The sequence below is a fragment of the Hylobates moloch genome, unplaced genomic scaffold (genome assembly GCF_009828535.3).
Source record: "Hylobates moloch isolate HMO894 unplaced genomic scaffold, HMol_V3 SCAFFOLD_5, whole genome shotgun sequence".
Classification (NCBI taxonomy): domain Eukaryota; kingdom Metazoa; phylum Chordata; class Mammalia; order Primates; family Hylobatidae; genus Hylobates; species Hylobates moloch.
In genome coordinates, this window is record NW_026652280.1 from 87,382,145 (window position 1) to 87,397,979 (window position 15,835).

The window sequence follows — 15,835 nt, forward strand, 5'->3', positions numbered from 1 at the left end:
TAGATTAATCTGTCCTCCCTTGCTGTTCTATCAGTTTTTGTCTCATGTATTTTGACACTGTTGTTAGGCAAATACACATTAAGGATTGTTATGTCTTGGAATATTTCCTCCTTTATCATTATGTAATACCTCTCTTTAGCCTTGATTACTTTTCTTGTTATGAAGTCTGCTTTATCTGCAATTAATACAGCTACTCTTGTTAACTTTTGATTAGAGTTAACATGATACATCTTTTTCCATCCCTTTCCTTTTTTTTTTTTTAAACAGGGACTCGCTCTATAGCCCAGGCTGCAGTGCAGTGGCACAGTCATAGCTCAGTGTAGCCTCCAAGTGTGTGCCACCACAACTGGCTAATTAAAAAAAATTTTTTTTTGTACAGATTGTGTCTTGCTGTGTTTCCCAGCCTGGGCTTGAGCTCCTGGGCTCAAGCAGTCCTCCTATCTTGGCCTCCCAAAGAGTTGGGATTATAGGTGTGAGCCCAACCCCCCATTCCTTTACTTTTGATCTACGTGTGTCTTTATATTTAAAGTGGCTTTGTTTTCTTATTTTTGGTCTTTATATTTTTATTGGGATCCACAGGGGAACGGCTTCTTCCCTGTCAATGGAGGTGCTCGCAGTTTTCTCAGCCACTCCAAGCTTGGGCCCTAGAGCACCTGGGGGGTCCTGATGGTGGCTGGACACATCAGGCATGTTCTCATCATGTAGAAGGGGCACTGGGTAGTTGTAGGGTATGTCCTGATTGATCATGATGGCCTACTTGGTGTAGGGGCTGAGTAGGGGCAGAATCACAGAAGCTGGTGATGGTTAAGGACACATTGGCTCAGGCATTCTTGAGGAATGCAACAAGTCTCGCTGCCATCTTGATCTTGAAGGTGGCAACAGCTAGGTTCCTTGTAGACAACATATAGTTGGGTCTTATTTTTTGATACATTCTAAAAATTGCTCTTTTAATTGGTGTATTTAGACCATTGACCTTTAATGTGATTATTGATATAGTTGGATTAGTATCTGTGATATTTATTGCTGTTTTCCAGGTTTTGCCTTTTTTTTTTTTTTTTTGAGGCGGAGTCTCACTCTGTCGCACAGGCTGGAGTGCAATGGCGTGATCTCAGCTCACTGCAAGCTCCGCCTCCCAGGTTCACGCCATTCTCCTGCCTCAGCCTCCCAAGCAGCTGGGACTACAGGTGTCCGCCACCACGCCTGGCTAATTTTTTTTGTATTTTTAGTAGAGACAGGGTTTCACTGTGTTAGCCAGGATGGTCTCGATCTCCTGACCTCGTGATCCGCCCGCCTTGGCCTCCCAAATATTTTTTTGTTCCTGCTTTTGTCACATACACTTTTTATGTCTTTTTTGGTTTTAATTGATCATTTTGTATGATTTCCATTTTTATCTTCTTAGCATATTTGTTAAACTATTTTTTTGGCTTTTAAAGGGTTACACTGGAGTTTGCAACATATATTTGCAGTTAATCCATGTCCACTTTCAAATAACACTACAGAGGTAGTACACATACAGGTATTATACCTCATTTTATTGTGGCTCACTTTATTGCATTTTGCAGATACTCTGTGTGTGTGTGCGTGTGTGTGTGTGTGTGTGTGTGTGTGTGTGTGTCTGTGTGTTCTAACGAACAAATTGAAGGTATTTGCCAGGCTATCAGTGCCATTTTTCCAGTTGCATGTGCTCACTTCATTAGCATTTTTTATTGGTAAAATACTTTATAATTAAAGTCTGTGCTTTTTTTTTTAAAAGACATAATGTTATTGCACACTTAATAGTGCAAATATAATGTTTGCATATGGGAAAACAATACGTTCGTGTGACTCACTTTATTGTGACATTTGCTTTTTTGTGATAGTCTGGAACTGAACCTATAGTATCTCCGAGGTATGCCTTTACCAGTAATAACAAATATTTCTGATTCCTCCTCCTTGTCTCATTGTTGTCATTCATTTTACTTATTCATAAGCACACATAAATACATAAGGAAGCATACTTAATCAAGTACATTGTTATTGTTACTATTTTGAACAAACTACTGTTACGAATAAGAAAAATCTATTTTTTTTGAACCTTCACTTATTCCCTCTCCAGTACTCTAATCTGTGTTTCCTACTTGGATCATCCTCCTTCTCTCTGAAGTAATTTTGGCAACATAGGTTTACTGGAAACAAATCCCCTGAATTTTGTCAGTCTCTTTCACTTTGAAGGATACTTTTGCAGGGTGCAGAATTCTAGGTTGGTGTTATTTTCCCCCCTCTCAGTACTATAAATATTTCATTCTACTCTTTCCTGCTTGCATGGTTTCTAAGGAGAAGTTAGATGTAATTCTTGCCTTTGCTACCCTGTAGGTAAGGTTCCCCCCTACTTTGATTTCTTTTAAGATTTTTTTTTTTATTTTCTGACATTTGACTATGATATTCCTCGGTGGTGTTTTTTTTTTGGTGGGGGGTAAGTGGGGAGGTCATTGCTTGGCTTTTTATTGGCATTGTTTCCTGAGCTTTCTGGATCTATGGTTTGGTGCCTGACAACAATTTGGAAAAATCTCCATCGTTATTACTTCAAATATTGCTGCTTTCCCCTTTTTTCCAGATATTGCCATCACATATGTTATACCTTTTGTAGTTGTCCCATAGTTCTTGGATATTTTCTGTTTTTTTTTTCTTTTGTATTTTTTCTCTTTCCTTTTCAGTTACAGAAGTTTCTATTGTCATATCCTAATGCTCAGATTCTTTCTTCAGCTGTGTTTAGTCTACTGATAGATCCACAGAGGGATTCTTCATTTCTGTTACAGTGTCTTTTTCTCTAGCATTTCTAATTGATTATTTCTTAGAATTTCCATCTCTCTGCTTCTGTTATTTTTTTGTTCTTGCTTGTTGTCTGCCTTTTTCACTAAAGCCTTTAGCATATTAATCATGTTTTTTAAAAAATTGCTAGTAGCCGGGCATGGCCTGTAATCTTAGCACTTTGGGAGGCTGAGGCAGGCAGGTTGCTTGACTCAGGAATTCGAGACCAACCTGGTCAACATGATGAAACCCCATCTCTAGAAAAAGTACAAAAATTAGCTGGGCGTGGTGGCACACACCTGTAGTCCCAGCTACTTTTGGGGCTGAGGCAGGAGGATCACTTGAGCCTAGGAAGTCGAGGCTGCAGTGAGCCTTGTTTGTGTCACTGCACTCCAGCCTGGGTGAGAAAGCGAGATCCTGTCTCCCAAAAAAAAAAAAAACATTGCTGGTGTGGTAATTCTGCCATTGCAGCCATATTTGACTCTGGTTCTGATGCTTGTTCAGTGTCTTTATTAAAAATTTTTTTTTCAGAGGCTCAGTGTTTAAACCAGAAGGTTGTTAAGTGTCTTTAGCTGTGTGTGTGTGTGTGTGTGTGTGTGTGAGAGAGACAGAGTCTTGCTCTGTTGCCCAGGCCGGAGTGCAGTGGTGCAATCATCTTCTAGGTGCAAGGGTCCTCCCACCTCAGCCTCCTGAGTAGCTAGGACTGCAGTCAGACACCACTGTGCCCAGCTATTGTTTTTAAAATTTTATTTTTTGTAGAGACGGGTGTTGCTGTGTTGCCCAGGCTGGTCCTGAACTCCTGGGCTCAAGCAGTCCTCCTACTTCAGCCTCCTAAAGTGTAGGGAGTATAGGTGTGAGCCACCAGTCCCAGCCCATTTTAACTGTTTGGAGTGTACAGTTCAATGGCATTAAATACATCCACATTGTTGATCAACCATCACCACCATCCATCTCCTGAATGGTTTTCATCTTCCCATACTGAAACACAGTACCCATTAAATCATCTTTTGGCTTCCCTGGGCCACATTGGAAGAAGAGTTGCCTTGGGCCAAACATAAATTACAGTAACACTAACGATAGCTGATGAGCTTAAAAAAAAAATCACACAAAAAACTCAATGTTTTAATAAAGTTTATGAATTTGTGTTGGGCCTCATTCAGAGCTGTCCTGGGCCACAGGTTGGACAAGCTTGCATTAAACACTAACTCCCGCTCCCGCCCAGACCCTGGCAACTGCCATTCTACTGTCTCCATGAATTTGACTACTCTAAGTACCTCATCTAAATTGCATCATACAGTATTTGTCCTTTTATCACTGGCTTCAAGCACAGTGTCTTTTTACTCATGTTGTAGGATGTGTCCGAATTTCTTTTCTTTTTTTATTTTTAAATTTTTTAGAGACAGAGTCTTGCTCTGTTGCTGGACTACAGTGGCATGATCATAGCTCACTGCAACCTCATATTCCTGGGCTCAACGGATCTTCCCACCTCAACCTCCCTAGTAGCTGGAACCGTAGGTGTGCACCACCATGCCTGGCTAAGTTTTATTTTTATTTTTTGAGGTCTTGCTATGTTGCCCAGGCTGGTCTTGCCTGGCTTCAATTGATCCTCCCACCTTGGCCTCCCAAAGTGCTGGGATTTCAGGCATAAGCCACTGCGCCTGACTAGAATTTCCTTTAAGTCTCACTTATATTTCATTATATGTATATACAACATTGGTTATCCATTTATCCATCAATGGACACTACATTGCCTCTGCCTTTTGGCCATTGAGAGTGATGCTGCCATGAACATGGGTGTATAAATATCTGTTCAAGTCTCTGCTCTCAGTTCTTTAGGGTATATACTAAGAAGTGGAATGGCTAGATCATATGGCAGCTCTCATTCTACTTTTTTGAGGAGCCGCCATACTGTTTTCCATGACTGCACCATTTTACATTCTCCCAGTGGCACATGAGGGTTCCACTTTGCCCACATTAGCTAGCACCTCTTTTTGAGTGCTTAGACATGAGCTGTACAGTGGTTTTCAAAGCATTGTTGGTTGCTTAAATCTTTCTGGCAGCAAAATCCAGGGAGGTTTTCTTTGTAGAATTTACAAGGTCTGTGTTACTATATTTTCCTGGTTTTCTTTTTTTTTTTTTTGAGATGGAGTCTCGCTCTGCCGCCCAGGCTGGAGTGCGGTGGCACAATCTTGGCTCACTGCAAGCTCCACCTCCTGGGTTCATGCCATTCTCCTGCCTCAGCCTCCAGAGTAGCTGGGACTCCAGGCGCCTGCCACCACGCCCGGCTAATTTTTTGTATTTTTGGTAGAGACGGGGTTTCACCGTGGTGTCTATCTCCTGACCTCGGGATCCGCCCGCCTCGGCCTCCCAAAGTGCTGGGATTACAAGCGTGAGCCACCGCGCCCGGCCCCTGGTTTTCTTCCTACCATTCTTGGCCTCTCTTAATTTTCTTCGGGGCCACTTTCACATTTTGTTCTTTGTAGAATTTACAAGATCTGCGTTAGTATATTTTCCTGGTTTTCTTCCTACCATTCTTGGCCTCTCTCTTAATTTTCTTCCGGACCACTTTCACATTTTGTTCTCCAGCCTTATTTTCCACACTGTTCCTTGGGTGGTCTCCACTTTCTTTTTTTTTTTTTTTTTTTGAGATGGAGTCTCGCTCTGTCGCCCAGGCTGGAGTGCAGTGGCGCAATCTCGGCTCACTGCAAGCTCCGCCTCCCGGGTTCACGCCATTCTCCTGCCTCAGCCTCTCCGAGTAGCTGGGACTACAGGCACCCGCCACCATGCCCGGCTAATTTTTTGTATTTTTTAGTAGAGACGGGGTTTCACTGTGTTAGCCAGGATAGCCTTGATCTCCTGACCTCGTGATCCGCCCGCCTCGGCCTCCCAAAGTGCTGGGATTACAAGCGTGAGCCACCGCGCCCTGCCGGGTGGTCTCCACTTTCACAGCTGAATTCACCAGGTACGTGCTAGTGATGCTCATACCTACTTCTAACCCTGATTTTCTGTTGAGTTCCAGTGCTTACTGGACATTTCCACTTGTGCTCATTCTGCCCTCAAAGCACTTATGACCTTGGAAATGTAGGGTCTAAGTGCTAGTGAGCCTGAATCCTGATACTTCCAAAGACTAGTTATTTGCTCTCTGAGCTTCAGTTTCCTCGCTTACATACGTGAAGGATAACAGTTATTTTAAGGATTAAATGATAGTTCATGTAATGTTTATATTACAGTATACATTGGTGGTAGTTAACATGTCTAGCCATTATCACTATTATTCTTTGTATAAATAATTTCTTCCTCTTTCATAAATTTTTAAAAATTGTCACGAGATTATGTAATCAAAAGGTGCTGCCATTTTTAATTTTTAATTTTTTAGAGACAGAGTCTTGCTTTGTCACCCAGGCTGGTGTGCAATGGTATGATCATAGCTTCTTGCAACTTTCAGTCCTGGGTTCTAAGTGATCCTCCTGCTACAGCCTCCCAGTAGCTAGGACAATAGGTGTGAGCCATCATGCTTGGGGTAAAAAAAAAAAAAAATACACACACACACACACACACACACACGAGATGCCCAGCGTGGTCTCAAACTCCAGACCTCCCAAAGTACTGGATTACAGGCATGAGCCACTGCACCTGGCCAAGGTACTGTTATTTTTATTTATCTTGTATATCATTATAGTACTCTTTTAAAAAGCTGGTACCTGGCCGGGCACCGTGGCTCACACCTGTAATCTCAGCACTTTGGGAGGCTGAGACGGGCAGATCACAAGGTAAGGAGATCAAGACCAACTTGGCTAACACAGTGAAACCCTGTCTCTACTAAAAATACAAAAAAGTTAGCCGGGTGTGGTGGCGGGGGCCTGTAGTCCCAGCTACTCTGGAGGCTGAGGCAGGAGAATGGCATGAACCCAGGAGGCGGAGCTTGCAGTGAGCCGAGATTGCTCCACTGTACTCCAGCCTGGGCGACTGAGGGAGACTCTGTCTCAAAAAAAAAAAAAGAATAAATAAAAAAGTATAATTAGATTTTTTTGTAACACAAAGAAAGGATAAATGCTTGATGTTATGGTTACATCATTTACCCTGATGTGATTTTTATACATTACATGCCTGTATCAAAACATCATGGCTGGGCATGGTGGCTCATGCCTGTGATCCCAGTGCTTTGGGAGTCCGAGGCGGGCGGATCACGAGGTCAGGAGATCGAGACCATCCTGTCCCACATGGTGAAAGCCCGTCTCTACTAAAAATACAAAAATTAGCTGGGTGTGGTGGCACACGCCTGTAATCCCAGCTACTTGGGAGGCTGAGGCAGGAGAATGGCGTGAACCCGGGAGGCGGAGCTTGCAGTGAGCTGAGATCGCGCCATTGCACTCTAGCCTGGGCGACAGAGCCAGACTCCGTCTCAAAAAAAAAAAAAAAAAGCTGGTACCTATACGCAAGTGTATCAGCAATAGATGAATGGACCTATTTCCCTATATTCCCCTCCCAGTGTTAGTTTTAATTATTTGTGATTTGTTTGCTGGTTCACTGGATATAAAGGAATACCTTATGGATTTTCATTAAGAAAATTAATGAAAAATTAATAAAAAGCTAAATATTAATCAAATATTGGCTTGCATTTTGGTTTCTTCTTGACTGATTGCTTGATCACTGGGTTTCTATTTCTTTGATTCCCACTAGGTATTGTATAAGCTTAAAAATTATCCTCTGGTATTTTGAGTTTACTCCCCTTTTAGAAAGGACTTTCGCTTTTGTTTTAATCTCTGTACTTTATGTCATTGCTCCTCTATTGTCTGGATCTTAACCGTCCCCCAGCCCCATTATTGAGAACTGTATTTACAGCAAGCTCCTTAAAAACAAATTTTATATTTGTTTTTACAATATACAGTTAATTTCTTAGTGTCATCAGCTATAAATGGAGTTATGAGAAATAAATGAAAATTATTCAATAAATATTTCAGTGGCTGTGAAGTACCAGGTAAGAACTGCCTGGCACATATGAGATCCTCTGTAAAAGTAGTAGCCGTTGTGATACTTCCACATGTACCATAAAGTTTACTTTTCATAATTTGGGAGGCAGTAGCATGATGGAAATAGGGTGGCATGTTTGTGTCCTTCCCTAGCCACTTTCCTACTGTGTTACCTCGGTCAGTTACTGTCTCTCCAGCTCAGATTATTTGTAAAACATGATATAACTTACAATACAAGATTGTGAGGGTCAAATGCAAATGTGTGAATACATTTGGTAAAGCAAAGTACAGATGCTAAAACCCTTAAAAAACAATCTTAGCACCTTCCTTTGCAAATGTAGATTGCATTATTCTTTTGTAACAGCTTTATTGAGACATAATCACCCACTTAACGCATACAAATTAATGTTTTTTAGTATATTCATGGAGTTGTGCAACTGTCATCACAATCACTTAGAATATTTTCATTATTCCATAGGAAACTCTATACCTGTTAGTAATCACTTTTCATTTTTCTCTCATCCCACGTACTTTCTGTTCCTGTAGATGTGCCTATTCTGGGCATTTTATATAAATGGAATCATACAAACGTGGTCTTTTTTTGGGACTAGCTTTTTCCCTCTTAGCCATGTTTTCAAGATTTATCTGTGTAACATATATGAGTACTTCATTTCTTTCTTTTGTCAAATAATACACATTATATGGGGAACATTACCTTTTATTTATTCATTCATCAGTTGATAGATACTTGGATGTTTCTGAGTTTTGGCTTTTATGAATAATGCTGCTGTAGACATTTATGTACAAATTTTTCTGTGAAAGTATGTTTTAATTCTCTTGGATACATACCTAGGAGTAGAATTGTTGGGTCATATGGAGCTCTGTGTTTATCCTTTTGAGAAACTGCGAGACTATTCTCCAAAGTGTCTACACCATTTTACATTCCCACCAGCAATGTGTCAGGATTCTGATTTTGTCACATCCATGCCAACACTTTGTTTTTTGAGGCAGAGTCTCACTCTGTTGCCCAGGCTGGAGTGCAGTGGTGCAGTCACAGCTCACTGCATGATAGCTTTGACCTCCTGGGCTGAAGTGATCCTCCCACCTCAGCCCCCGAAGTAGCTGGGACCACAGGCATATGCCACCATGTCTGGCTAATTTTTTTGAGTTTTTCTTTTCTTTTCTTTTCTTTTTTTTTGTTGTTGTTGTTGTTAAGACAAGGTTTCACTACGTTGTCCAGGCTGGTCTTGAACTCCTGGGCTCAAGCGATCCTCTCCTCTCGCCTTGGCTTCCCAAAGTTGTTGGGATTACAGGTGTGACCCACCATGCCCAGCCTTTCCCATCTCTCCTTCCTTTTTGAGATGGGGTCTCTCTGTATTGTCCAGGCTGGACGGAGACTCATGGATTCAAGCAATCCTCCTGCCTTAGCCTCTCTAGTGGCTGGGACTGTAGACGTGCCACTGCGCTTGCCTCATTTGTTTTTTTTTTTTTTTGGAGACAGTCTTACTCTGTCATGCAGGCTGGAGTGCAGTAGTGCAATCTCAGCTCGCTGCCACCTCCGCCACCTGGGTTCAAGCAATTCTTGTGCCTCAGCCTCCTGAGTAGGTGGGATTACAGGTGTGTGCCACCGCATCTGGCTAATTTTTGTATTTTTAGTAGAGTTGGTGTTTTGCCATGTTGGCCAGGCTGGTCTCAAACTCGGCCTCAAGCACTTCACCCACCTTGGCTTCCTAAAGTGCTGGGATTATAGCAATCTACTGTGCCTGGCCTCACTTGCCCATTTTAAAATTGTGGTGTTTGTCTTTATTACTGAGTTGTAGGAGTTTCTTTTCTATTCTGTATTCTTGTCTTTTTTTTTTTTTTTTTTTTTTTTTTTGGAGACAGAGTCTTGCTCTGTCGCCCAGGCTGGAGTGCAGTGGCGCTATCTCGGCTCACTGCAAACTCCGCCTCCCAGGTTCATGCCGTTCTCTTGCCTCAACCTCGCGAGTAGCTGGGACTACAGGCGCCCGCCTCCACATCCGGCTAATTTTTTTTTTTTTTTTTTTTTTGAGACGGAGTCTCGCTCTTTCACCCAGGCCGGAGTGCAGTGGCGCGATCTCGGCTCACTGCAAGCTCCACCTCCCGGGTTCAGCCATTCTCCTGCCTCAGGCCCGCCGCTGCACTCGGCTAATTTTTTTTTTTTTTTTGTATTTTTAGTGGAGACAGGATTTCACCGTGTTAACCAGGATGGTCTCAATCTCCTGACCTCGTGATCCACCCACCTTGGCCTCCCAAAGTGCTGGGATTACAGGAGTGAGCCACCGCTCCCGGCCTCCGTATTCCTGTCTTTTGAGACAGGGTTTCACTCTGTCACCTGGCTGGAGTGCAGTGCTGCGATCACTGCTCACTGCAGCCTCGACTTCCTGGGCTCAGGTGATCTTCCCACCTCAGCCTCCTGAGTAGCTGGGACTACAGGCCTATGCTACCACGCCCGACTAATTTTTTTGTATTTTTTGTAGAAATGAGGTTTTACCACGTTGCCCATGCTGGTCTCAAACTCCTGGGCTCAAATGGTCCGCCTGCCTCGGCCTCCCAAAAATGCTGGGACTACAGGCATGAGCCACTGCGCCCAACCTTGTATATAAGTCTTTGTCAGATATATGATTTGTCAGTATTCCATTCTTTGGGTTTTCTTTTCACTTCTTGATGGTGTTATTACTGAAGGATGAAAACTTCTAATTTGAAGTGCAATTTATGTTATTTTTCTTTTATCTCGTGTTTTTGGTGTCATATCTAAGAAAGTTTTGCCTAATCTGTGGCCACAAAGATTAACTCCTGTGTTTTTTTCTGAGTTTTGATTGCCTCATTTTTAATGACTATATTTCATTGGATAGATAAAAGAAACTTGGTTCGGATGAGATCATTGTTTTTTATTGTTGGATATTTAGGAACCATGTATTTGTGGATGACCTGGATTGTTTGTTCTGTGGTTTTCCCCACAGTGTCATCTTCCTCTATATTTAGACATTTCTTTTTCTATTATAAGCTCTTTGGACATTATTATATATGACTTTGTGCTCAGTATAAACACCTTAGAATAAAAGAATAATTGGACCAAGGGGTATATAGATTTTAACACCTTTTTGTTATCAGTGGCCAGAAAAATTACCCTAGTTACCATTTTACCAGCAGTTCCAGTCAGTTTTATGTTAATACATTTTAAAACTTGTTTTATTAGGGGTAAATTTGAACATGCAGAAGTTGAACAGTATAATGAAACTATCAGTTACCCAGCTCCAACAACCATACACTCAAGGCCAGTCTTGTCCCACTTAACTTCCCCACTTCTCTTCTATATTATTACTGTTTAAAAACTATTGAATTACAATAGAAATGTGGAAAAGTACATATAATAAGCAGATTTTCATAAGCTGAAATCCACCTGGGCAAGCAGCCACCACATGTCTCCTTGTGTCCACTTCCAGTCACACCCTCTCTAGGGGCAGCCGGTATTCTAACAGCTAATAGCACTGATTAGTTTTGCCCAGTTTTGTTTCTATTGAATAGAGTCTTACAGTAGGTACTCCTGTGTCTTTCTCTTGCCGTTGTTTGTAAAATTACTGAAGTCATTGCATACAGTTGATTGTTACTGTTGCTTCACAAAATTTTGTCATATGAAATTGTTCTGTTGTTGATGGACATTGGATAGATGGTAGTTTTGGACATTGGATAGATGGTAGTTTTGGGCTGTTACAGATATCGCTGCTCTGAACATTCAGTTTGTGTCTTTTGGTCAACAACATACGTATGCATTTCTGTTGTTCAGTATACCTAAGGGTGAAATTGCTAGGGCATAGAGGTATATGTATAGTGGTGGCATCTACTAAAGCTATTGTACCAAATTAGGCTTCCATCAGCAGTGTGTGAAAGTTCCGCTTACTCTGGATCCTCTCCAGTATTTCATCCTTTTCATTTTAGCCATGCTGATAGCTGTGTAGAGCTGTCTTAGGGCAATTTTAATTTACAATAGTGAGGTCGTACGTTTATTGGTCATTTGGATATCCTTTTTTATGAAATGTATATTTAAGCCTTTTTTTTCTATTATCTTTTTTCTGTTTGTATTACCTTTCTATTTTTTGCTGCATAATAAATTATCCCCAAATGTAGTGGATTAAAACAGCAACAAACATTATCTTGCAGTTTCTGGGAGTCAGAAACTTGGGAGTGGCATGGTTGTCTGCTTCTGGCTTGGGTGTGATTAGCCCTCTGAAGCCTTCATAGATCCGCTGGAGGATCTGTTCTAAGGTGGCTCATTTACATGCCTGGCAAGTAGGTTCTGGTTCTGGCTGTTGGTGGGAGACCTCAGGTCGTTTTCACATCATTTTTTGCCAGGGATGTCTGAGTCTCCTGTTCTCAGGACATGGTGATAACTTCCCACTGAGAGAGTGATTCAAGAGAAAGAGCCCTGAGTGGAAGCTATCATTTTTGTGACCTAGTCTTGGAAGTCACATAGCATCTAGCTTTGCCATGTTCTGTTTGTTAGAGGCACATTGTGGACTTTTAAAAAAGTGACAGGGTCTTACTCCGTCACCCAGGCTAGAGTGCAGTGGCGTGATCACAGCTCACTGCAGCCTTGACCTTCCCGGCTCAAGGGATCCCCCCACTTCAGCCTCCTGAGTAGCTGGGCCCACAGTTGCGCGCACTACCACGCCCGGCTCAGTTTTGTATTTTTTGTAGTTGGGTTTTTGCCATGTTTCCCAGGCTGGTCTCAAGCTCCTGGGTTTGAGCATTCCTCCCACCTCAGCCCTCCAAAGTGCTAGGGATTATAGGCAAGAGCCACTGTGCCCAGCTGAGATGTATTTTAAAACAACGCTTAGTAGGATTGTTGTATTTTGGACAGGCATCTCTTGTCAGATGTATATATTGTGAATATCTTTACCTATTCTGTGGGTCCTCATTGTGTCTTTTGAGGTGAAGGAGTTCTATTAAATTTTTTTTCCTTTATAGTCAGTTTTGGCTATTATATTTTGAAGATATTCAAATAATTATTGCTGCTTCTATAAATGTGTTAGTACATGTTCTCAGAGAATGAGAACTCTTAACCGTAACAACCACAAAGCCTCACATCTTAAAAATAAAATGAACACACATTTGCTTGATATTATTCAATACTTAGACTTGAAAGTTCTAGTTGTTATATGTGATAAGTTTTTTGTGTGATTTTCTGACTTTGGCAGTGGCAAATCAGGATCCAAATAAGAGCTGCCTTTTATTTTTTTTGTCTATGGGTTTCTCATTTTTTGCTCTTCTCCCACCATGCCGTCCATTTGTGGGAGGACTGGGCTCTTTGTTTTGTGGTATTCCCCACAGTGTTGTGTAGCCTCTGTTTTCTGTGCACTGGTAGTTGGATCTTGACGAGGTTTCTCTTGGAGAATAAACTTTGTTGGACTCTCACTTTAAAACTATTTTTTTTTTTTTTTTTTTGAGACGAAGTCTCACTCTGTTGCCCAAGCTGGAGTGCAGTGGTGTGATCTCAACTCACTGCAACCTCCACCACCTGGGTTCAAGCAGTTCTCCTGCCTCACCCTCCCAAGTAGCTGGGACTATAGGTACGTGCCACCACGCCCGGCTAATTTTTGTATTTTTAGTAGAGACGGGGTTTCACCATCTTGGTCAGGCTGATCTTGAACTCCTGACCTCGTGATCTGCCCGCCTCGGCCACCCAAAGTGCTGGGATTACAGGCGTGAGCCACTGTGCTCAGCCTAAAATTTTATCTGAAAATGGTGCTGCTGCTTTGGTTGTGATCTGTCTCTGGAGGTTGAATGTGGAGCTAAACTGAAATTTTTAAGGGCTTCTAACCTAAATCACATTGAAATTCATTTAGACCACAGCTGTTCAATACTTAAAGGGTAATGGTGTTCATTTTGGAAGGCACGTCTACCGCCTTCCTTTTCTGTGTGTTTGGGAGGCCAGTGGCAGTCTGGTCATCTTGAGTGCATCATGCCCTCACTGGCAGTTCAGAATGTTGCAGGGCATCATCAGCATGGATTTCGCTGTTGTTAGTTTTTTCATGTTTATTGTCTACTTGTTTTCTCCTTGTGCTGTCTGCTGGCTTTCCTTCTCTTGTTGCCAGTTTTGAAGTTGTGATGAATAGTATGTTAAGGGTTGATAACTCAAAATTCTTAAGTTCTTTGTAGGTTAACATTGAATTTTTAGTGTTCTCCAGCCTCTTTCTTTTCTAACAGAAACTTTCATGATGAAAAATTAGAAGAATAAATTACATTGTGATTAACCCTGCACGTTGAAGTAGTAGACAAATTATTATTATTTTGAGACAGGGTCTCACTCTGTCATGTAAGCTGGAGTGCAGTGGCGTGATCTCGGCCAGTGCAACCTCTGCTTCCCAGGTTCAAACGATTCTCGTGCCTCAGCCCCCTGAGTAGCTGGGATTACAAGCGTGCACCACCACACCTGGCTGATTTTTGTAATTTTAGTAGAGATGGGGTTTCACCATGTTGGCCAGGCTGGTCTCGAACTCCTGGCCTCAAGTGATCTGCCCGCCTTGGCCTCCCAAAGTGCTGGAATTACAGGCGTGAGCCACTGTGCCCAGCCTTCAAATTATTTCTTAAAATGCGTGTGTATCCAGAGTTTAAACTGAAAGAGTTGTTTTCTTAATTCCAACTGTATTTTTAAAGTATCATTCAACTTCAAGTAATAATTAAATTTTTCATGTTTTGTTTATAAGTGAATGTATGTAAATGATACCAATTTTTGGCCACTTATTCATTCAGCAGATACCTTGGGTGCCTACCCTGTGCCAGTCCTGTGCTTCCTGTGCTTTGGTCATACAGTAAGTCCTCACTTAACGCCATTAACGGGTTCTTGGAAACTGCAAACTTAAGCAAAATGACATAGAACTGAACCAGTTTTGTCTGCCTCATCAGTGTTATAATGGAATGGCGTTATTCAAGATACTGTATGTTGTTTTGCTTAAAGTCGCAGTTTGAAAAAACCTGTTGACACTATTAAGTGAGGACTTAACTGTGTACATGGTTAAAGATGATGGACGTGGTGCTGGTACCCTCGTGAAATGCTCAGGACAGCGAAAGACAATGCAGGCTATGTATGTAATCTTAAATTTTCTAGTAGCCACATGAAGAAAGTAAAAAATGCATAAAATTAATATGTTTTATACAACCCAATATGTCCAAAATATTGTTTCAACATATAATCAGTAGGAAAATTGAGATGTTTTCACATTTTTTGTACTACATCTTTGAAATCCGTTGCATATTTTATACTCTTAGTACCTCTTAGATGAAACTAGTCCTATTTCAAGTGCCCAAAAGCTGTATGTGGCCACCGTAGTAGAGAGCATATATCAGAATTATTATCATTATTGTTCATGCTCACATGGGAGTTGCAGAAGGCCCTCCAAGAACCCAAGTAAACAGTGGGTTGGAAGGGCCAGAGGAGACTGGGGGATGAATTAGGAAGCTGTGTCCAAAGGGTATCTTAAAAGGTCTTTATGGATGAATGCACACTCCAGTTTACCTTATTCCAGGCCATGGCAAAAGATGCAGAGAAGGGAAAGTATAAGGCGGAACTGACAATGTTTTGGCGAATTGGATTGGAAGGGAAAAGAGGAGCCAGGGCTGTTTTCCAGGCTGCCTTTCACAACTGGGGTGTGCCTTTTACTGAGATGGGGAGGGCATGGTGAAGAGGAGGTTTGGTTGGATGGGCAGCGTGTGATGGAGAGCAAAAGCTCCATTTTGGAGATTAAATACCATGTGCTTGTGAGATATCCAAAGGGAAATGTCTGCCAGTCATTGGGTTACCTGTGTTTGAAATGCCTTGATGGTTGTTTTGGTTTTATAAATTTGGACCTTAGTTGTGTTTATGGAGAGGAATTTTTTTTTGTTTGTTTTTGTTTTTGTTTTTGAGACGGAGTCTCACTCTGTTGCCCAGGCTGGAGTGCAGTGACGTGATATTGGCTCACTACAACCCACAGAAATGGCTTCATTTATTCAACAGAACTTGTCTTGAATCTCCCAGCACTTTGTTTTAGTTGCTGGGGAAACAGCACAAATAAAACAAA

General features: G+C 41.8%; 1 protein-coding gene across 7 annotated transcripts in view; it reads left to right on the top strand.

Moving 5' to 3' along the window:
- The window catches only part of PPP6R3 (protein phosphatase 6 regulatory subunit 3), a 159,836-nt gene that overhangs the window by 27,224 nt on the left and 116,777 nt on the right, over nt 1-15,835 (top strand). The window lies entirely within an intron of this gene.